Raw genomic sequence first — 21,901 nt, 5'->3', positions numbered from 1 at the left:
AAATGACAAAGATGACATTACAACCAATCCCACAGAAATACAAAAGATCCTCAGAGAATACTATAAACAACTCCATGCAAACAAATTATGTCATCTAGAGGAAATGGATAGGCCAGGCACAGTGGCTCACGCCTGTAATCCCAGCACTTTGGGAGGCCAAGGCGGGTGGATCACGAGGTCAGGGGTTCAAGACCAGCCTGGCCAACATAGTGAAACCCTGTCTCTACTAAAAATACAAAAAATTAGCCGGGTGTGGTGGCAGGCACCTGTAATATCAGTTACTCTGGAGGCTGAGGCAGGAGAATCACTTGAACCTGGGAGGCAGAGGTTGCAGTGAGCCAAGATTGTGCCACTGTACTCCAGCCTGGGCAACAGTGTGAGACTCTGTCTCAAAAAAAAAAAAAAAAAGAAAAGAAAAGGAAATGGATAAATTCCTGGAAACATAAAATCTCCCAAGATTGAATCAGAAAGAGATTGAAACCTTAAATAGACAAATATCGAGTTCTGAGATCAAATCATTAATTAAAAAATCTACCAACAAAGAAAAGCCCAGATGGAGCCACAGCTGAATTCTACCAGATGTAGAAATAACTGGTACTGGTTCTAGTGAAACTATTCCAAAGAATTGAGAATGAGGGGCTCCTCCCTAATTCACTCTATGAAGCCAGTATCAGCCTAATACCAAAATCTGGCAAAGACACACACAGAAATAAAACTTCAGGCCAATTACTCTGATGAACACAGACACAAAACTTCTTAATACTAGGAAACAGAATCCAGCACATCAGTAAGTTAACACACCACAATCAAGAAGGCTTCAGTCCAGGGATGCAAGGCTGGTTCAACATATGCAAATAGGCTGGGCACGGTGGCTCAGACCTGTAATCCAAGCACTCTGGGAGGCCGAGGCGGGCAGATCATGAGGTCAGGAGATCGAGACCATCCTGGCTAACACAACGAAACCCCATCTCTACCAAATATACAAAAAAAAAAAAAAATTAGCCAGGCGTGGCGGGCACCTGTAGTCCCAGCTACTCGGAAGGCTGAGACAGGAGAATGGCGTGGACCCAGGAGGCGGAGCTTGCAGTGAGCCGAGATCGCACTACTGCACTCCAGCCTGGGTGACAGAGCGAGACTCCGTGTCAAAAAAAAAAAACAAAACAAAAACAAAAACAAAAAAAAACAAACATGCAAATAAATGTGATTCACCACATAAACAGGACTAAAAGCCGAAACCACATGATCATCTCGATAGATGCGGAAACAGCTTTTGATAAAATCCAACATCCCTTCACATTAAAAACCTCAACAAATTAGGTATCAAAGGAACATACCTCAAAATAGTAAGAGCCATCTATGACAAAGCCACAGCCACCAACCTACTGAATGAGCAAAAGCTGGAACCAATCCCCATGGGAAATGAAACAAGACAATGATGCCCACTCTCACCACTCCTATTCAACATAGTACTGGAAGTCCTACCCAGAGCACTCAGTCAGGAGAAAGAAAGAAAGGCATCCAAATAGCAAAAAGAAAAAGTCAAACTCTCTCTCTTTGCTGATATTATTCTATATTCAGAAAACCCTGAAGACTGCCAAAAGGCTACTAGAACTGGTAAACAACTTTAGCAAAGTTTCAAGATAAAAAAAATCAATGTACAAAAATCAACAGCATTTCTATACACCAATAATGTCCAGGCTGAGAGTCAAATCAAGAACAGAATCCCATTTACAGTAGCCACAAAGAAAACGAAATACCTAGGAATACAGCTAACAAAGGATGTGAAAGATCTCTACAAGCACCACAAAACACTGCTGAAAGAAATCAGAGATAACAATTAAATGGAAAAACATTCCATGCTCATGGACTGGAAGAATCAGTATCACTCAAATGGCCATACTGCCCAAAGCAGTTTACAGATTCAGTGCTATTTCTATCAAACTACCAATGTCATTCTTCACAGAATTAGAAAAATGTATTCTAAAATTCATATGAAAGCAAAAGAGAGCCTGAATAGCCAAAGCAAATCTGAGCAAAAAGGGCAAAGCCAGAGGCTTCAAACTATAACGCTATAGTAGCCCAAACAGCATGGTACTGGTACAAAAGCAGACACAGACCAATGGAACAGAATAGAAAACCCAGAATCAAGCCTTACACTTAACAACCATCTGATCTTTGACAAAGCTGACAAAAACAAGCAATGGGGGAAGGACTCCCTAGTCAATAAATGGTGCTGGGGTAACTGGCTGGCTATATGCAGAATAATGATACTGGACCCATACCTTTCATCATATACAGAAATAAACTGGAGATAGATTTAAATGTAAGACCTCAAATGATAAAAATCCTAGAAGAAAACCTCAGAAATACCCTTCTTGACATTGGCCTTGGCAAAGAATTTTTAAGTCCCCAAAAGCAATTGCAATAAAAACAGATTGACAAGTGGGACCTAATAAAACTAAAGATTTTCTGCACAGCAAGATAAATGATTGACAGAGTAAACAGACAACCTACAGAACAGGAGAAAACATTTGCAAACTATGCATCCAACAAAGGTCTAATATCCATATAAGGAACTTACAGAAAATCAACACGCAGAAACCAAATAACTCCATTAAAAAAATGGGTAAAGAACATGAACACATACTTCCCAAAAGAAGACATACAAGTGACCAATGAACATATGAAAAAATGCTTCATGTCACTAATCGTCAGAGAAGTGCAAATCAAAACCACAATGAGATACCCTCTCACACTAGTCAGAATGGCTATTAATAAAAAGTCAAAAACAACAAATGCTGGCAAGGCTACAGAGAAAAGGGAATGTTTATGCATTGTTGGTGGGCATCTAAATTAGTTCAGCCACTGTAGAAAGCAGTCTGGAGACTTCTCAAAGAACTTAACAGAGCTACCATTTGACCCAGTAATCCCATTATTGGGTATATACCCAATGGAAAAAAGATCATTCTACCGAAAGACACGCACACTGATATGTTCATTGCTGTGCTATTTACAATAGCAAAGATGTGGAAGCTGTGCTATTCACAATAGCAAAGATACGGAATCAACCTACATGCCCATCAGTGGTGGACTGGATAAAGAAAATGTGGTACATATACACGATGGAATTCTACGCAGCCACAAAAATGAGCGAAATCATGTCTTTTGCAGCAGCATAGCTGGAGCTGGAGGCCATTATCCTAAGCAAATTAATAAAGGGACAGAAAACCACATAACACATGTTCTCACTCATAAGAGCTAAACAACAGGTACTCTTGGACATAAATATGGGAACAATAGACACTGTGGACTACTCGAGGGGGATGGAGAGGAGTGCAGGTTGAAAAACTACCTATTGGGTACTATGCTTACTACCAGGGTATGATATACTGATGTGACAAACTTGCACACATACCCCCATGTTTAAAATTAAAGTCTTAAAACATGAGTATCATTCTGATATGTTTCTTGAGTTGTTCAAATAATCATTCATTTTGCATGCTAAGAAAGCAATACCCAAAGAGGTCTTAAACAAGTTTTCTTTGAATAAGCAAAAGCAGAATAGTGTAACAACTCATGATTTCCAGAAATTTTGGTGAGTCTTGGAGGTTTGGGGAAGAGAAACCTTAATGGTAATCTTATTTCAGAAAGTGAAATTCTTAAAATAAAAAAGGGGGTTTCTTTTCTTCCTGTATTGCTAGTATTGAAAAAGACAGATCTTACTCTTCCCTGAGCCAGCTAAGTATTTTCCTCCATATTCACCTAGATCCAGGACATAATCTGCCCTCTGTAGATTACTGCTGTGTGAATTTTAAATGAAATAGTCCTATGTTGTGCCTACACATGTTTCTGTAATATGAATGGCAGGGTATAATAATAATAATAACATGAAGGGAATTTGAAAGCATGTTATATGATTTTTTTTTTTTTCCCTCAAAGTGGGAACCAGATTAGCGGGAGTAAGAACATAAGCCTTTAGTTGGGCTGCTGCCCTGGCAGTTGGAACCTTTCTTGGAATATTTAGAGGAGGAAAAATCACCTGCAGCTAGGCTGCGCACCAGCCTCGTGGGGCTCTTGGCTCCTGGCAGGTTGCTGCCTTCCATGCCCACCATGGCTCGGGGCTCTACTCTCATCTGCGCCACTCTGGTACCCGCAGCCCTTATATATTCTATTTCCACTCAAAAATAAAAAAGCTCCTATGGCAAACTCCAGATATTGAGCTGCTGAGGTGGGTGGTCCGAATGGTTAGTGTGTTGGTTACAAAGTTGTTATGCTGGAGTGGTTTGCCTTGAACTCTCAAACCCTATATTTTCGTGAACTGCTTCTTTTTTTAGTGCCTTCTGTAGAGTGCAAAGTTTTTCAGGAATGAGTATATCGTGTTTTAGCAGTGACCCTTGTCTTATTAGTTGCTACCTTTCATTTCCTGATGAATTCATCTTGGTCTAGATTGTTGAGAGCCTTGTCCATAAAAGGAAAATCATTCAAATAAGATTAATTTCAATAAAGCCAAAATAGAACTTTTTCAAGGACAATCATGGCCTGAAGATACAGTGGCAATGAGGGTACTTTGAATAAAGTAACACCCACAGGCTGGGCATGGTGGTTCATGCCTGTAATCCCAACACTTTGGGAGACTGAGGCAGGCAGATTGCTTGAGTTCAGGAATTCGAGACCAGCCTGGGCAACATGACGAAACTTCATCTCTACTAAAAATACAAAAATTAGCCGGGTGTGGTGACGTGTGCCTATAGTCCCAGCTACTCAGGAGGCTGGAGGTGGGAGAATCACCTGAGCCTGGGAGGTCGAGGCTGCAGTGAACCAAGATCACACCACTGCACTCCAATCTTGACAACCAGAGTGAGACCCTGTCTCAAAAATAAAAAATAAAAATAAAAAATGTGTTTTAAAAAAGTAGCACCCAGCACCAAAGAGGAAATAATAATGATTTCCCATAGACATAAGGCTAACCAGTGTTTATAATGAAAAGATTACCTCCCTTCAGAGTTCCCCCATTCCCCCAAGCTCAGGTGAAGTTAGTTGTGAGCAGGAGTAGTGGATTTCAAAATAATACGCCTAGATTACTCTAAGAACAAGTATTTCTTTTGATTCACTTACAATTTTATACAAAAACAGAAGTTACTGAAGATTATTTATCCTTCATATTTTTTACCACGATCTTCTTACCCCAACCCCCATGTCTGTGTGTAATTAAAGGAAGCTTGTTAAGTAAGCTACTCATTTCGTGCTTGGAATGAGAGAAAAGAGTGTGTGCTGGGAGTTGGGGGACTGCCTGTGTGAAACATTTCTCTCTTCTGGATTTAAAACTTAGTCTTTGCTGCCAATCTGTTAACAGACAGTTTGTAAATGAAGTAGAAGAAAAAAATATAAATTAGCTTTCTAATAAATGTGAAATTACAAATGTGAAACAAAGCAGGGAATAAATACTTGACCAAAAGTATGTAAGTGGGTGTTGGGGAATCACAATTTTTAAATATCTCAATTATTTTGATATGAAAGTTCTATTTCAACGTTCTTCAGAATGATGCCTAATGTTCCTGCATACTGTGTTCCAGATTTATATAAATACAAGATAGAAACTGTGAAGTATATGCCTTCAAAAAAGAAAAAAAAAAGACATTTTATCTATATATATTTAATAGCTTTATCAAGAACATATGTAAACCTATATAAATATAGATATACCATCAAGGAAGATTTAGAACATGTAACTATGTGGCAGGGGTTGGAAAGAACATAATTCTTTCCCAGAAGGGGAAGGGGGAACTACACTTAATCAGATACCAGCTACAATGTAACTATAAGTCATTTCTAATAAAAAAAAAATCTCTACTGCAAATTCTGGTGGGTAAATTTTACATGTCTTTTGTTCATGTGGATTATCCAATTCCTTTCTTCGTGGTTTAAGCCTAAGAATAGAAAAAAAATTATTACATTTTTATATTGGGGCTAACTGAAAAGCCATGCAGTTGGGTGCTCTTGTTAGAGCTTGAAGAAATAAGAAAAGAACCTTACCATGAATAGAACCTCAGCCCCTTTTTTGTGTCTCATTTGGCTCCAGCAACACATCAGTAACTGATTCTTTTTTTTTCTTTTGAGACCGAGTCTTGCTTTCTTGCCAGGCTGGAGTGCAGTGGCCTGATCTCAGCTCACTGCAACCTCCTACTCCCTGGTTCAAGAGATTCTGCCTCAGCCTCCTGAGTAGCTGGGAGTACAGGCACTCGCCACCACACCCAGCTAATTTTCGTATTTTTTAGTAGAGACAGGATTTCACCATGTTGGCCAGGATGGTCTTGATCTCCTGACCTCATGATCCACCTGCCTCAGCCTCCCAAAGTGCTGGGACTACAGGCGTGAGTCACCGTGCCCGGCCGCTGATTCTTTTTTTTTTTTTTTTGAGACGGAGTCTCCCTCTGTCGCCCAGGCTGGAGTGCAGTGCTGTGATCTTGGCTCACTGCAAGCTCCGCCTCCCGGGTTCAGGCCATTCTCCTGCCTCAGCCTCCTGAGTAGCTGGGACTACAGGTGCCCGCCACCACGCCCAGCTAATTTTGTTTTTGCATTTTTACTAGAGACGGGGTTTCACCATGTTAGCCAGGATGGTCTCGATCTCCTGACCTCGTGATCTGCCTGCCTTGGACTCCCAAAGTGCTGGGATTACAGGTGTGAGCTACCGCGCCTGGCCGCCTGGTCTCTGATTCTTTTAACATTGCTTTTTATGGAATTAATGACATTCAGGTTTAATAAAATATCTAAATTTCAGAAATCAGTCAGGCTAGGTATGAATGAAAACCCAGTAATAAAATACTACATCCCTTTAAATTTATGTGTGAGGTTGCAATTTTTTGAATTTTTACCATCAGACCTTGGAGATGACCTTGAGCAGTAGTATATAACTCCCACACGCTTAGCGTTCCAATAATAGAACACTAGGCATAAATTTGTTAACCCATTTATGCCTAATATTCTAAATGATAGAAGTTGGCATTTTTGGCTATAACAATCTCATAACAAAAACAGCTTTGCCAAGTAGTATGTAAATTTAAACGTTACAGAAATCTTTAGAAATTTATATAAAAGTGAGAATAAAAGTGATCTAACTTATTGCTGCTTCAAAATGAAAATGGTGGGCCGGGCGCGGTGGCTCAAGCCTGTAATCCCAGCACTTTGGGAGGCCGAGACGGGCGGATCACGAGGTCAGGAGATCGAGACCATCCTGGCTAACACGGTGAAACCCCGTCTCTACTAAAAATACAAAAAACTAGCCAGGCGAGGTGGCGGGCGCCTGTAGTCCCAGCTACTCCGGAGGCTGAGGCAGGAGAATGGCGTAAACCCGGGAGGCGGAGCTTGCAGTGAGCTGAGATCTGGCCACTGCACTCCAGCCCGGGCTACAGAGCAAGACTCCGTCTCAAAAAATAAAAATAAAAAAAATAGAAAATGGTGTTTTAAAGGAAAAAAACTATCCTTTAGCAAGAACCACTTTTGAGGAACAGCATCAAATGAAGCTCCACCCAGCTCTCCAGCATCAAACGAAGCTCCATCCAGCTCTCATTATTTGAGAGACTTTGCTCATGTTAGAAGAAAAAGTTTATTGTTTGTATACATTCAAGAAAAAAAAATTGTAAAAAATTTCCATCAAATCCAAAGTTCACTCTATCAAAATCCATTAAACGTATACACATTACAGGTGTGTAGACCACAGGTTTAATTTACCGTTGCCTTGCTGGACTTAAGGAGTTATTAGATCCAGTCCACATCTGAAGAAAAGATTAGGACTGGATGTAACAATAACTATCAATTCATGCCGCATATAATCATAGCCACTTCTTCAACTCTCACCTAAATCATTTAAAAAATATTTTCTCCTTTTGTATTGAAGAGTATGGTTGATTAGAAAAAAATCTCAATTTTTCACCACCACAGAACAAATGCTACTTATAGTGGATAACTTCTAGACTGAAAAATGAGTTTCCAAATATGGCAGAAGGTTTTTTTGGAACAATAATCTCCAAATCCAATTAATAATTTTTCAGAAAGTTTTCCCAATTCAGTTATTAGAAAGCCACATTTAAATGGGAGGTTATTACTTAATGATATTTTTTTAGCTGTAGTCCTTAATACTTATTGTGTCTTATAACTTCTCCTAGATATAAGTGTGTCAGTCAGCTTTTCAGCTAGATGAAGCCTCCCTAGGTCCTGCCTTACTTTAGCACAAAATTTGGTGGTGGTTTGTCATTGGTAAATCAGCACCTACTGAGGACCTGACATATTGAAAGTACTGAGCAGACTCATATTGAACTTCTCTGGGAAGAATTTGCTATCACACTTAAGATCTGGTTATAATATTTTTGAACTCATAACACAGTCCTATGGCATGGACCTTGAGGATACTGCAACAGTGGGTCTCAAGAACAACTAACTGTATTTTTTAAATAACCAAATTAAGAGGAGTAAGGCAATGGTCAATGGTGGCTTGAGGAGTTTTTGCTTTCTATAAAGTTCTTGACAACCAGGTAAAGACTTGCCATTACACCTTATACATAGACATTGAAGATTAGGCTGTTTCTATAGGTTTACATTATATCCATATCTGTTATTTTGTATAAAAGATGTGTTAAACCAGAAGAAAAAAGGACAGTTGTCATAGTATTTAGGAAGATCCTAAAAAGAAAAAAAAATTTTTTTTTTCAAAGTAAAACTGATACCAAGAACTAATCATTCCAAAGAAATTAAACTTCATTCCTTTATATATTTACCAAACAATTACAACCATTAAACACATAGCACTCTGCAGTCTACAACAATAAACTCAAGACACAAAGGAGGAGGCTTAAGAAAATGCTATTGCATTCTCTTGCTGTTTCTATCAAAATTTTCAATGCTAGATATTTAATTTAATATTAAATTAAAATGTAAATGCTGATATTTGAATCTAGTTTAGATAGTGCTAAACAGAATCTACTAAGGACCTATGCCTAAGGACCCAAGTATATTGTAGTGAATTCTTACAATTTTTTTGTTGCCTCAGCATCCCTTTTAAATATAAATTGGACTTTCTGATATCGGAAGCAGGGTTCAGTCACCCTCAGCAGTTTCCAGTTCACCTCCTCCCAGTTTCTCAATGTGACTGATCCTGTTAGCTACCTTATTCAACCTTCTCCTGGGGACTACTTCATTATGGGACAGCTAGATATAACCTACTTGACTTACCCCACAGACCCCCATACTCCACATGAACCATGTGGATATAACAGTGACCACCTCTCAGTTACAACAGAGACTCATGGCTGCTTGCATTAAACCAAATTGGACCTCCCTGTAGGAAACCTGCTCAGATAGCACCTTACATCCCAATAAAGAATTCCACTCCCAGGCCCCTTCCTCTCTCTCGCTATTGATCCCCATTGAGCACAGGTCTCCTGGATGACTCTCCCTTCCAGTTAGCCCTGCGAAGTGTGCTGCCCTCTTCTCTCTGGAATAAAAAAAACTGCTTCAGTTATTTGATGTGTTTTATTGTGCTGCCTTCTCTGTGTTTCACCCAACGGAGTCACCCAAACTTAACTCTCTTTCCAGTCAGTGCTCCGAGCTACTTGGGAGGCTGAAGTGGGAAGACTGCTTGAGTCCAGGAGGTTAAAGCTGCAGTTAGCTATGATCACGCCACTGCACTCCAGCCTGGGTGATAGAGTGAGACCCTGTCTCATTTTTTTTTTTTTTTTTGAGACAGGGTCTCACTCTTGTTGCCCAGGCTGGAGTGCAGTGCTGCAATCTCAGCTCACTGCAACCTCCGCCTCCCAGGTTCAAGCGATTCTCCTGCCTCCGCCTCCCGAGTAGCTGAGATTACAGGCATGCGCCACCATGCCCAGCTGCTTTTGTATTTTTAGTAGAGACAGGGTTTCTCCATGTTGGTCAGGCTGGTCTTGAACCCCCAACCTCATGTGATCCGCCCGCCTCGGCCTCCCAAATTGCTGGGATTACAGGCATGATTACTTTTTTAATTTAAAAAAAGATGCAAAACAAAATGTAATCATTGCTATGCAGTAAAACATAACTTTGGTTTTTTTTTAGCATCTTGGCTTTTTGTGTGTGTATTTTGTATTTTTTGTATTTGATAATTAACATATGTAAATTTAGACAAATTTAGAAAATTTACAATTTAGAAAAAACAAGTGAACAAAAATTATTCAAATTACATATGTTCTTTTAAAAAAATTTATTATAAATCTGATTTATTGTTTTTCTCCCCCTCCCTCTGTGGGATGACATCTATCATCTCCCTTTTTGGGAATTGTAGTAAAGCAAATCTTAAATAAAATCATTCAAAAGACCAGACAAGAACAATGGCAGAGGCTGTTTCTTGATTACTCACCAAAGAGAAAAACTGCACTTTCACATCATCATGCAGAGGCGGATAGTTGAATACATCAATTACTGCTCTATTTCAGTGTCATGAAATACCTGTGAATGAACACATGGAATTTAGAACTATAAACCTAACTAACGATAACAATGAAGTTTCTTTTCACTTATTATGACTTCCAATATTTATCAAGTACTTTTGGTCTCACAGCCCAATCACTACATGTATAAATAATTATTAATCTTTTCTAGTTGTAATACTGTTGTTTATGTGTGTGTGTGTGTTTGAGATAGAGTCTTTTTTTTTTTTTTTTTTTTTTTTTGAGACGGAGTCTGGCTCCGTCGCCCAGGCTGGAGTGCAGTGGCTGGATCTCAGCTCACTGCAAGCTCCGCCTCCCGGGTTTGCGCCATTCTCCTGCCTCAGCCTCCCGAGTAGCTGGGACTACAGGCGCCCGCCACCTCGCCCGGCTATTTTTTTGTATTTTTTAGTAGAAACGGGGTTTCACTGTGTTAGCCAGGATGGTCTCGATCTCCTGACCTCTTGATCTGCCCGTCTCGGCCTCCCAAAGTGCTGGGATTACAGGCTTGAGCCACCGCGCCCGGCCTGAGATAGAGTCTTACTGTCACCCAGGCTGAAGTGCAGGGGCATGATCTCAGCTCATTGCAACCTCTGCCTCCCAGGTTCGAGTGATTCCTGTGCCTCAGCTTCCTGAGTAGCTGGGACTATAGGCACATGCCACCACACCCGGCTAATTTTTGTATTTTTAGTAAACATGGGGTTTCACTATATTGGCCAGGCTGGTCTTGAACTCCTAGCCTCAAGTGATTTGCCCACCTGGGCCTCCCAAAGTGCTGGGATTACAGGCATGAGCCACTGCACTGGGCCTGTTGTTCACGTTTTTTAAATGCCAACATGTTTGAGGGTTATCATGAGGCACTTTTCTTTTTTTTTTTTTTTTGGAGACAGAGTCTCCCTCTATCACCATGCTGAGTGCAATGGTGGGATCTCGGCTCACTGCAACCTCCGCCTCCCGGGTTCAAGCGACTTTCCTGCCTCCACTTCCCGAGTAGCTGGGACTACAGGCATGCACCACCAGGCCGAACTAATTTTTGTATTTTAAGTAGAGACCAGGTTTCACCATGTTGGCCAGGATGGTCTCGATCTCTTGACCTTGTGATCTGCCCATCTCGGCCTCCCAAAGTGCTGGGATTAGAGGCATGAGCCACCATGCTTGCCCATGAGGCACTGTTAAAAAGTGCCTCACTTTTAAAAAATATTGAATTTTCTATTAGACTTTAATCAATTAATTATTATAATTTAATGTGTGTCATTTGATGTTCATGCGTTAGGGCCTCTTTTGAGAATACATTAAGAAGCTCAACTTTAAAGCTAGCATTGACATTCAAAAAGCAATGTGTAACTCACCAAGGTTTTTTATTTTCTAAATTTAAAAAATAACAACAGGGGCCTGTAACACTTGGGTGGTGGGTCCACCCGCCCCTCCCGAGGGAGGGGGAGAGCGGGGTCCCCCTACTCATCATGTTTTATCAGAACTCTTGTGTTTGTCAATGGGATCTTTGGACTTGACCATTGCAGGTTGGTAGATGAAGTGACCAAAGATAGGTCAAGTTTTGGAATGAATGACTTCGAAGCTATACTATTTCTTTGACTCACTCTCCTGTAAATAATGGCACCCACAATAAGAAAGGTCGAGGTCCTGTGAAAAACACAAAAGGAGGTACAGACTCCGTAGGTTTCTTCAGGGAGCTGTACACATAAGAAACAATAGTAGAATGGTATATAACTCAATCTGTATAATGAAGACTGGGTGTGCTGTTATGCACTATTGGGGGCTAGTTAACACGAGGTGCAGAATGCAAAAATTTCACTGAGGAGGTAAAAATTGAATTGGACATGAAACAGTTTAGATAGAGGAAGAAGGGCTCTGAAAATAGAATCTAGTCCATACAGAGGGAAAAAAAAAAAAGAATCTAGTCCATACAGCAATAATGCGAAATAGAAATTAGAAAAATAGGCTGGGCATGGTGGCTCACGTCTATAATCCCAACACTTTGGGAGGCCAAGACGGGCAGATCACCTGAGGTCGGCAGTTCGAGAGCAGCCTGACCAACATGGAGAAACCCTGTCTCTACTAAAAATACAAAAATGAGCCAGGCGTGGTGGCGCATGCCTGTAATCCCAGCTACTTGGGAGGCTGAGGCAGGAGACTCACTTGAACCCACGAGGTGGAGGTTGCAGTGAGCCGAGATTGCACCATTGTACTCCAGCCTGGGCAACAAGAGTGAAACTTCATCTCAAAAAAAGAAAAAGAAAAAAAGAAATCAGAAAAACAACAACAAAAAAGGTCAGGCAGTGTGGCTCATGCCTATAATCCTGGCACGTTGCGAGGCTGAGGTGGAAAGGCTGCTTGAGCCCAGGAGTTTGAGACCAGCCTGGGCAACATAGCAAGATCTGGGCTCTATAAAAAATAAAAAGAATTGGGGGATTGCTTGAGTTTAGGAGGTCGAGGCTGCAGTGAGCCATGATCACGCCACTGTGCTACAGCCTGGGTGACAGAATGAGACCCTGACTCAAGAAAAGAAAAAGAAAAGGAAGAAAGGAAGGAAAGAAAGAAATAACCAACTAACTAACTAAATAAATTAGAGTTGTGTTCCAAGAGCCAAAGAGGATGACCCAGTTTATTTGGAATGAAGTCTGTTGGTCAAACTACTGATGGAAAAAGCTCAGGTATTACATTAGGGCTATTACATCTTAAGAGCTCAAGAGTCAAAGAAATAAGAGTGAAGTTGTTGAAGAATATGGTGGGGCATTTCCTACATGACAAAGATGCCTGATAATTATCACATATAACACTTATTTAGTGATTTATAGTTTACAAAGAAACTTCATATATATTATCTAATTTAATTCCCATAACACTTGAGATATGATATTTATTTTACAGATAAGGATGTTGGGCAAAAGGTGTGAACTGGCTCTGATCACGGGCACACAGTGTGTCTTCTGCTCTACCTACAACTTTTCACAATGAGAGAATATTCCAGGATGCATATTTGAGGATTCTATACATTGCATTATATAAGGAGAAAGAAAAGGTAAGGAGACCATTGTAGAAATCTAAGCATGAGCAAATGAGGTTCTGGACAGTTAGTGGCAGTGAGAACAGAAAGGAAGGAGAACACAGAAAAATTTCAAAGGCATAATTAGCAGGGATTGATAACTAACTGGATTTAGGGAGCCGAGGCAAAGAGAATCAAAGCACAAGGCCTGAGTTGGAGAATGCTGGTGCCATTTGCAGAAGCAGAGAAAGCTCATTGACAATTCAGACTGGCTAATGCATTTGAGTTGGAGTGGAAACTGTTCATGTTGTAGCTCCTGCATCTACAACTCAGTGGGTTCTCATAAACATCTGACCAGTAAATGAACAAATAATAGTTTAAGTAAGGGGAATGGGTCATTCTTCAACCAAGAATGAAGCATTTGCTAAGAACAGAAAGCCAAGGGTCAGGCCTGGGTGAATGCCCTCAGTTGAGAGAGGCCAAAAAAAGAGCAGGAGAGAGGGGGCGATGCAGAGAGGGAAGGAATAGGGTAACAGGAGAATCTGAGACAAAGGCCTGGGTAGGAAAAGTTTATGGTTATTAGACCCATGAAGGAAGCTTTCTTATTGTTTCAGAAAAGGTATATAGTTTTAGGCATTTCTTCATTGCAGCAAAACATTGACTACCAGGTCCTTTTTGCTTTGGATAAAGAGACTCCTCCCCAGTTCATTCACTCTTGCATTATTTCTCATAGGGTCATCCCACAGAACGTCTGACTTAGAATCACCTGGGACATTGCTAAGTCTGTAGATTCCTGGCCCCCATTCCAGATTTCCCGAATCACACTTTGGGGGTACAACCTAAGAATGTAAATCTTTACAAGCTCCTTGGTGGTTTTCATGCACACTAAAATTTTAGAATCAGTACTATATAATTAAAGATAAAATGAACAACAAGAGAATATGGCTGTAAAGACCAGATATGTAAATTAAAATCCTTAACACATTCCTGGGAACATGCTCAGCATTTATGGAAAAGTGAAAGGCAAAGCAACACTGAACAGAAATAAATTCTGGAAAGGACCCTGAAAAAACTGTTTTGAACAAACAGGTTAATTTATCTCTGGTTTGCAACCAAACCCAGTGACACCAAGTTGGATGGTAACCAGAAAGCGTTATGGACTCTCTATGGTGAGTGATAGTTTAGGGAGGTGAATATTGCTGCTTTGACATTCAGCCTTAAAACAAACATCAGATTTTTTTCAATTCACATGCTTTCTCTTACCTAACAATTTCTTAAATAAGTACAGGAAAAGACAACCTTTTTCTCTATTACTATTTTGACTTTTAGATCATATCCATCACCTGCTCCAACACCTAAATGAAATTTAAAAGTTAGGTTGGTTAGCACGAAGATCAAAATGTCTCACCAATTAACATCATGGATGAAAAAGAGAAAAAGTTATCCAAGCTAACAATGTATCTAGTTACTATTTGGTCTTGCATGGATTTTGTCCTTGAAAGACAAGGCTTCAAAAGCCCAGTTCTGTCTCCTAAAGCAGATTTTACAAGTCTAGAGAGGAGAAAAAAATTTACATATAGTTCAGCTTTAAAGACTTAGAATCCCATCACTATATCTTTCCAGAAAAAATATCTGGGGAAGGTGGGCCGGGCACGGTGGCTCACACCACCATAATCCCAGTACTTTGGGAGGCCGAGGTGGATGGATTAGTTGAGGTCAGGAGTTCGAGACCAGCCTGGTCAACATGGTGAAACCCCATCTCTACTAAAAATAACAAAAATTAGCTGGGCGTGGTGGCACGTGCCTGTAATCCCAGCTACTCAGGAGGCTGAGATAGGAGAATCACTTCAACCTAGGAGGTGGAGGTTGCAGTGAACCAAGACCGCACCACTGCACTCCAGCCTGGGTGACAGAGCAAGACTCTGTCTCCAAAAAAAAAAAAAAAAAAAAAAAAGAAAGGAAGGTGACTTGCAACCTTTCTTGCTAATATGTTGCTTTCTTCAGACTTCTAATCATGATTCTTAATAATAAATACTGTAGTCTAAACTACTTTGGCCCTACTTTAAGTCTAGTTCCTATTGTAATCCCTATAAAAATATATGATAGTTATATCCAAAAATTCCTGTGGTGTTCAGCATATATTTACAGAAAAAGGCTCCTTTGCCCTTCTTTTCAATTCAAATGACTCACTTCCTTTAGCATTTCCTCAAAGACTTGGTTTCTCAGCCAATTAACTCTTTATTGCTTTACTCTCAATTCTACATTTTTAATTTAAATATGCACAAAATTAAAGGTAGAGAATTAAAACAAATAAACTAGTGTATTAATTATTCTTGATTGCTCATATTGTATGCTGTTTGTTTTCTTTTCATTTAATTTTGTTTTCACTAACACTATGCTATTAATTTGTCATTAGAAATCACAGTTTCTTGCCTCAGTTCCCTCTTTCCCATTCCAGCTGCAGAACTTCTTTTTACTGATGTCTACCAGAAATCAGTGAAATGTAGAACTAAATTCAGAAAGCTAAAAATACTAGGCTGTCTGTGTGGAAACCAGCATCCTGGCACCATGGCACCTATAACACCCAGCACTGGCACCACCTCAGGTCCACTAGCTGGCTGCTAGAAGAGGTTTGTTTTAGGGGTTCAGAAGCATCGCCTCCTCCCTGCTACCTCTCTGGCAGTGGGAGTGGTGAGACCCCATCCCTTCCACACAGATACATCCTGCTTTTCCACCTCCCCTGAGTGTAAGCTGGGAGTGAGAGGGTTACAGATGGACGAGACAGGGGAAAGGGAGAGCCCAGGGTGATAAGAAAAAAATATGCCTCTGAAAGAAGGTGAGAAAATGATATGGTATGGAGACACCTGCACCAAGACAAGCTCTGAACTAGAGGTGGTTATGAGAAATAACTAGTCTTGAGGGCACATGGGTCCTCCTCCTCCCTCATCAGAGGCTCACTCTGCCCTGAAAAGTCCACCCTGGGTTGAGACCAGAGGAGCAACAAGAACAGGAGAGATGGGAAGGGGATGAAGTCCCCCAAAAGAAAAAGTGAAGAACATCTAAGGGCTGGCAATCAATGGACAATTGCAGGAGGAGGGGCATACATAAGGAGTTCATGTGTGAGGATATGTAAAAAGACAGATATGAGTTAGGATCATCTGTATATGTAACTATGAGCAAAAGCCTCCCAGAGCGGGAACATTGGCCCTCCTGCCCAATTCTCCAATTATACATAAAGCACTTACCATGAATTGAATAAATAATGAATGCTTTTATAAAAAGTATCCTTCTTGGAGGGAGATTCCAGTTGTAGATATGTTTCACTTGTGCAAAATATCCAACATATCTATTCTGAAAAGCAACAGAGGCCTCACTTGAAGTGGAGATGAAAAGTCTAAAGTCAGCGTTCCTATATATATATATATTTAATTTTGCATAAAGCTTTTTTTTTTTTTTTTTTTTTTTGAGACGGAGTCTCGCTCTGTCGCCCAGGCTGGAGTGCAGTGGCCGGGTCTCAGCTCACTGCAAGCTCCGCCTCCCGGGTTCACGCCATACTCCTGCCTCAGCCTCCCGAGTAGCTGGGACTACAGGCGCCCGCCACCTCGCCCGGCTAGTTTTTTGTATTTTTTTAGTAGAGACGGGGTTTCACCGTGTTAGCCAGGATGGTCTCGATCTCCTGACCTTGTGATCCACCCGTCTCGGCCTCCCAAAGTGCTGGGATTACAGGCTTGAGCCACCGCGCCCGGCCAACATAAAGCTTTTTAAGGGAAGTAAGTAATTAAGGAAACATTTAATGGATGACATTATATAACTAGACATTTTGAGGGATGCTGCCTCACAACTAATACCTTGGGGGTAAAATACTGAATTAAGTGCTATGGGGAATTAAGAAGGATGGAGCCAGGTCTTGTTTATAGGCTGCTTACAGTTGAGAGGGCAACTAATCAGAACCAACAACAAAACAGTTACAGCATTATCAGTGTACAGATAGAAGCTTGGTTGTGACTGAGTTAGAGGAAGGTTTGTGGTTTGGTGAAGAGCAGCTTGCTGGGCATGAGAGAATGGTATATGTGAAAACTCAAGAGGAATACCTCCATATCTCAGTAGCAGATTTCATGTCATTCTCTTGTTCCTGACAGCTACAACTTCTTCACTTTCCATTTCCCCAATTCTGTTTTCACAAGTAAGCCCTAGAATTCTCTTAGCCTGGTCCTTTCCCTGGGGCAGGCCATTCACAACTGCTCTCCTTGAATCTTTCTTCAAGGTGTTGAAGAGCTCTGGTACTGAATCAACTGGTTCAGAATTCAAAAGTTGGCTGGGTGCTGTGGCTCACGCCTGTAATTCCAATACTTTGGGAGGCTGACATGGGTAGATCACTTGAGGACAGGAGTTTGAGACCAGCCTGGCCAACAGGGTGAGACCCTATCTATACTAAAAATACAAAAATTAGCTGTGCGTGGTGATGGGCACCTGTAATCCCAACCACTTGGGAGGCTGAGGCAGGAGAATCGCTTAAACCCAAGAGGTCGAGATTGCAGTGAGCTGAGATTGCACCACTGCACACCAGTCTGGGCGACAGAGCAAGACTCTGTCTCAAAAAAAAAAAAAAGTTCACAGACTATTCCTTACCCATTGGGAAATGCTCATTAAAGTAACTAACTGACATACTTTCCTTTAGAAAGGGCCAGTCATGAGGAAGGCTCATGAAAGCTCTTAAGAGTAGATGTAAGGCTGGGCACGGTGGCTCATGCCTGTAATCCCAGCACTTTGGGAGGCTGAGGCAGGCGGATAACAAGGTCAGGAGATCGAGACCACGGTGAAACCCCGTCTCTACTAAAAATACAAAAAATTAGCCGGGCACAGTGGTGGACGCCTGTAGTCCCAGCTACTCAGGAGGCTGAGGCAAGAGAATGGCGTGAACCCGGGAGGCGGAGCTTACAGTGAGCCGAGATCGCGCCACTACACTCCAGCCTGGGGGACAGAGCGAGACTCCATGTCAAAAAAAAAAAGAGTAGATATAGTCAGTAGAATAGCCCCCAGTGCAGGATCAGAATGTGATGGTGTCTGAGAATCACCAGCAGACACAGGTTACTCTGTCCTGAGGTCTTGCCAACACAGCTCTCAAACATGCAGCTGAGTCCCTGTGTTGCTTTCTCAGTGATTCAGAAGAGATTCAGTTGCAGCCTTTGGTGTGCTAGTTCTGGACTAGTTTGGGAAACTATGCATGACTGCAGAAGAAATGGGGATGGGGAGATGTGTGGGGAGAGGTGTTGAAGGAGCTCCATCTAGCATCCCCTTAGCTCCTGCCACCAGATTCTCCACCTTCCCCTAAAGGCTGTAGCCTACCAGGGCCCCCAAGCTGCTTGTGCTCCCATGCTTCCTTCTCCTAAACTTAAAACAACATGGACGTGTAGTAGAAATTAATACAATCAACACATAGGAGCCACTCACTAACAAACAAAGAAGATATTATGAGAAAAAGGTGGAAAGATGGGTAAGCCATGGACTTTGCCTTTAAAGGCGATACAGAAGTCACCACTTCAAATACCTAGAGAATAATGAAAAGTAATGTAGTCCCTAAGAGAAACACAAAGGGCTTAAAGAATTGAAAAAGCAAGACTACTTCAGGTTGAGAAGGGAAAGAGACTCCAGGAAAAGGGGCATGAGCAATGGCACAAGGGAATCACGTGTCCACAGGCTGGGAAACAGCACACAGCCTAAATGTGTTCAAGTGTGGGATGTGTGCATGCACACAGCGGAAGAAAAGGTTGGAAAAGTCAAACTGCGGCTTCTGAGTGCCAGGTTGAAACATTTAGCTTATTGCCATTGGCAGTGGGGACATAGTATGGATTCTGAGCATGGAAGTGGCATGATTAGGGCTGCACTTCAGTAAATTCACCTATTACTTTTAGCTTAGGGTCTATGACTGTCTTTGTTTTGTTTTGTTTTTGGCTGGGGTGTGGGAGAAAAGTATCAGTGGATAAGGCTGAGTTCTTTTGACCCAAACTAAGGGTTTAGGGCCAGTAGTTACAGTGTTCTTCTAACGGGGCCAAGAGTACTTACTCAGCTCCCACCACTTAAAGAAAAACTCATTTACAGCCACATCCAAATTTATTTAAGAATTCCCAACCCACTCTCACTTCGGTTTTAGGGGCAATACAGAAAAGGCACTATAAATGAGAAGCAGTGCACAGCAATGGCTTCAGGGTCTGACATCTAGATTTCAGTCCTTGGTTCAAAAGTTACTTTCTCTGAACCTCAGTTTTCTAATTTATAAGATGAGAATCATAGTAGTGGCTACTCATAGAGTTACTGAGAATAGTAAACGAGCTGGTGAATATGTAACTCTTAGAATAGCTCAGCAAAGTCTAGAATGTTGTAAATGCTATAGGATAAACATCCTGGTTTCTTCAATAAACAAATTACAAGTAATAAAAAATGGTGAGAAATCCATGAACTTAGATTCTTAAAAGAGACTTAGGAGACAGAGCAACCAAATGAAATGTGTGGGCCTTGTTTGAATTCTGGTTGAAACAAACTAAATTTTTAAAGATTTTAAGACAATTTTGGAAACAAACATGGACTACAAATTTGATATTAAGGATTTTTAAGGTGTAATATTTTTATATATGATAAAGAGTATTCAGGGTTTTTTGTTGTTGTTGTTAAGAGTCCTTAAATGTCATACTGAAATACCTGTGGGATAAAATGATCTGAGGACTGAAATTTCCTTTAAAACAACCCAGGTTTAGGGAAAGCAAGAGTAGAGAGTGGGGTTAGGGGTGTGAGTAGAGTGGGAAAAGAATGGATGAAATGTGGCTGGTTGCAGGCTGAAATGACTTGCAGCAATGTGATGACTATATGGGGATATATTGTATGCTTCTCTGGACTTTTGTATATGATTAAACTTTTCCATAACAAATGTTTTTCTTTTTTCTTTTTTTTTAAAGGAGTTTCACTCTGTCACCAAGGGTTGGAGTGCAGTGGCGCTATCTCAGCTCACTGCAACCTCTGCCTCCTGGGTTCAAGGGATTCTCCTGCCTCAGCCTCCTGAGTAGCTGGGATTACAGGCACCTGCCACTACGCCCAGCTAATTTTTGTATTTTCAGTAGAGACAGGGTTTCACCATGTTGGCCAGGATGGTCTCAACTCCTGACCTCGTGATTCGCCCCACCTCGGCCTCCCAAACTGTTGGGATTACAGGCATGAGCTACTGTGCCCAGCCAACAAATGTTTTCAAAAAATAGAGTAACAGTGTATATTTCACATAGGTGTTATGGGTATTAAATGAGATATGTAAAGGTGCAATACTGTCTGATATATAAAGAGTTTTTGTAAAGTTTATTTCCCCTTTACTTTCTCTTTTAACATACACCTCCCCTACAACACACAGAAAAGACACACACACACACACACACACACACACACACACACACACACACACACACAGGAGTCACCCAAAACAGTCTTTGTGATGTTCTGCAGGGTTGAATTGCCCAAGCAAGGGTTTGTGAAAGACTTGGATCTTTTTTATATTGAAATCAAAGGCTGGTGATTTTAGATAAACTTCAGGGTCCTGGAGCCTTAGGTATTGGACCTTCCTACTTTGGGAAAATAATCACCTCCTGAGCTCTGTAAACAATAACCAGTATAGCATAGAATTCAGGATGCTCTGAGGAGAAGCCAGAGCCCCCAGCCTGGGAAGCATGGCCCTCAGCCTCAGGGAGGGACAGAGGCCTGTCACAAGGTGCCCAAATGCTGCTGCCTGATCACCAAAGGAGAAGAGTCTAAAATGAAATCAAATAACAGGTGGCAATCTTAACCCACTGCCCTAAAAACACTCCCCTTTTAAAAAGGAAAACTTACCTGAGAAGGAGTTTCTACTCCCTGAAATTCAGTGCTGTTGGTTTTATCTGTTCGCCTTTCTCCAAAATAACACAGGCTTTCCTACAAAAAAGGGTCTAATCCAACCATGGTTCATTTCTACACTCTTTCCTTGCATATATTAGGTACCCTTAGTGTTTCTATGGCCACCTTCTTTCCTAAAGTCAGTGATTTTTTTTTTTTTTTTTTTTTTTTGGTAGATTCTTGCTCTGTCACCCAGGCTGGAATGCGGTGGTAGGATCTTAGCTCACTACAACCTCTGCCTCCCAGGTTCAAGTGATTTTACTGCCTCAGTCTCCTGAGTAGCTGGGACTACCACCATGCCCAGTTAATTTTTTGTATTTTTAATAGAGATAGAGATTTTGCCGTGTTGGCCAGGCTGCTCTCGAACTTCTGACCTCAAGAGATCCGCCTGCCTCAGCCTCCCAAAGTGCTGTGATTACAGGCATGAGCCACCGTTCCCAGCTGCAGTGATCTTTGGGCAGAGGCTACCCAAAATAACAAATTTAACAAAGCCACATCAAGGACTTATCTCATTCAAGGATTCATAAATTCATAAAATTTT

General features: G+C 41.2%; 1 long non-coding RNA gene across 7 annotated transcripts in view; it reads right to left on the bottom strand.

The window, feature by feature from the left end:
* Positions 1 to 1,015: 1,015 nt before the first annotated feature.
* LOC105491743 (uncharacterized) overlaps positions 1,016 to 21,901 on the bottom strand; it is a 74,421-nt gene continuing 53,535 nt past the window's right edge. For 2 of the 7 annotated variants that reach the window (XR_011614878.1, XR_011614876.1), the window contains exons 7-8: positions 10,382 to 10,470; positions 1,017 to 5,927 (exon numbers count right to left, since the gene is read on the bottom strand). This is a non-coding gene — a long non-coding RNA (uncharacterized lncRNA). Of the gene's footprint in view, positions 5,928 to 10,381; positions 10,471 to 14,715; positions 14,808 to 16,697; positions 16,804 to 21,318; positions 21,400 to 21,901 lie in introns of all 7 variants that reach the window. The other 5 variants (XR_011614875.1, XR_011614874.1, XR_011614873.1 and 2 more) reach the window with 4 other exon arrangements.

This window comes from Macaca nemestrina, chromosome 16, assembly GCF_043159975.1.
Source record: "Macaca nemestrina isolate mMacNem1 chromosome 16, mMacNem.hap1, whole genome shotgun sequence".
In the NCBI taxonomy this organism is placed as follows: domain Eukaryota; kingdom Metazoa; phylum Chordata; class Mammalia; order Primates; family Cercopithecidae; genus Macaca; species Macaca nemestrina.
Note: the sequence above shows the minus strand (reverse complement) of the source record. Positions and strands in the feature narration are given on the sequence as shown.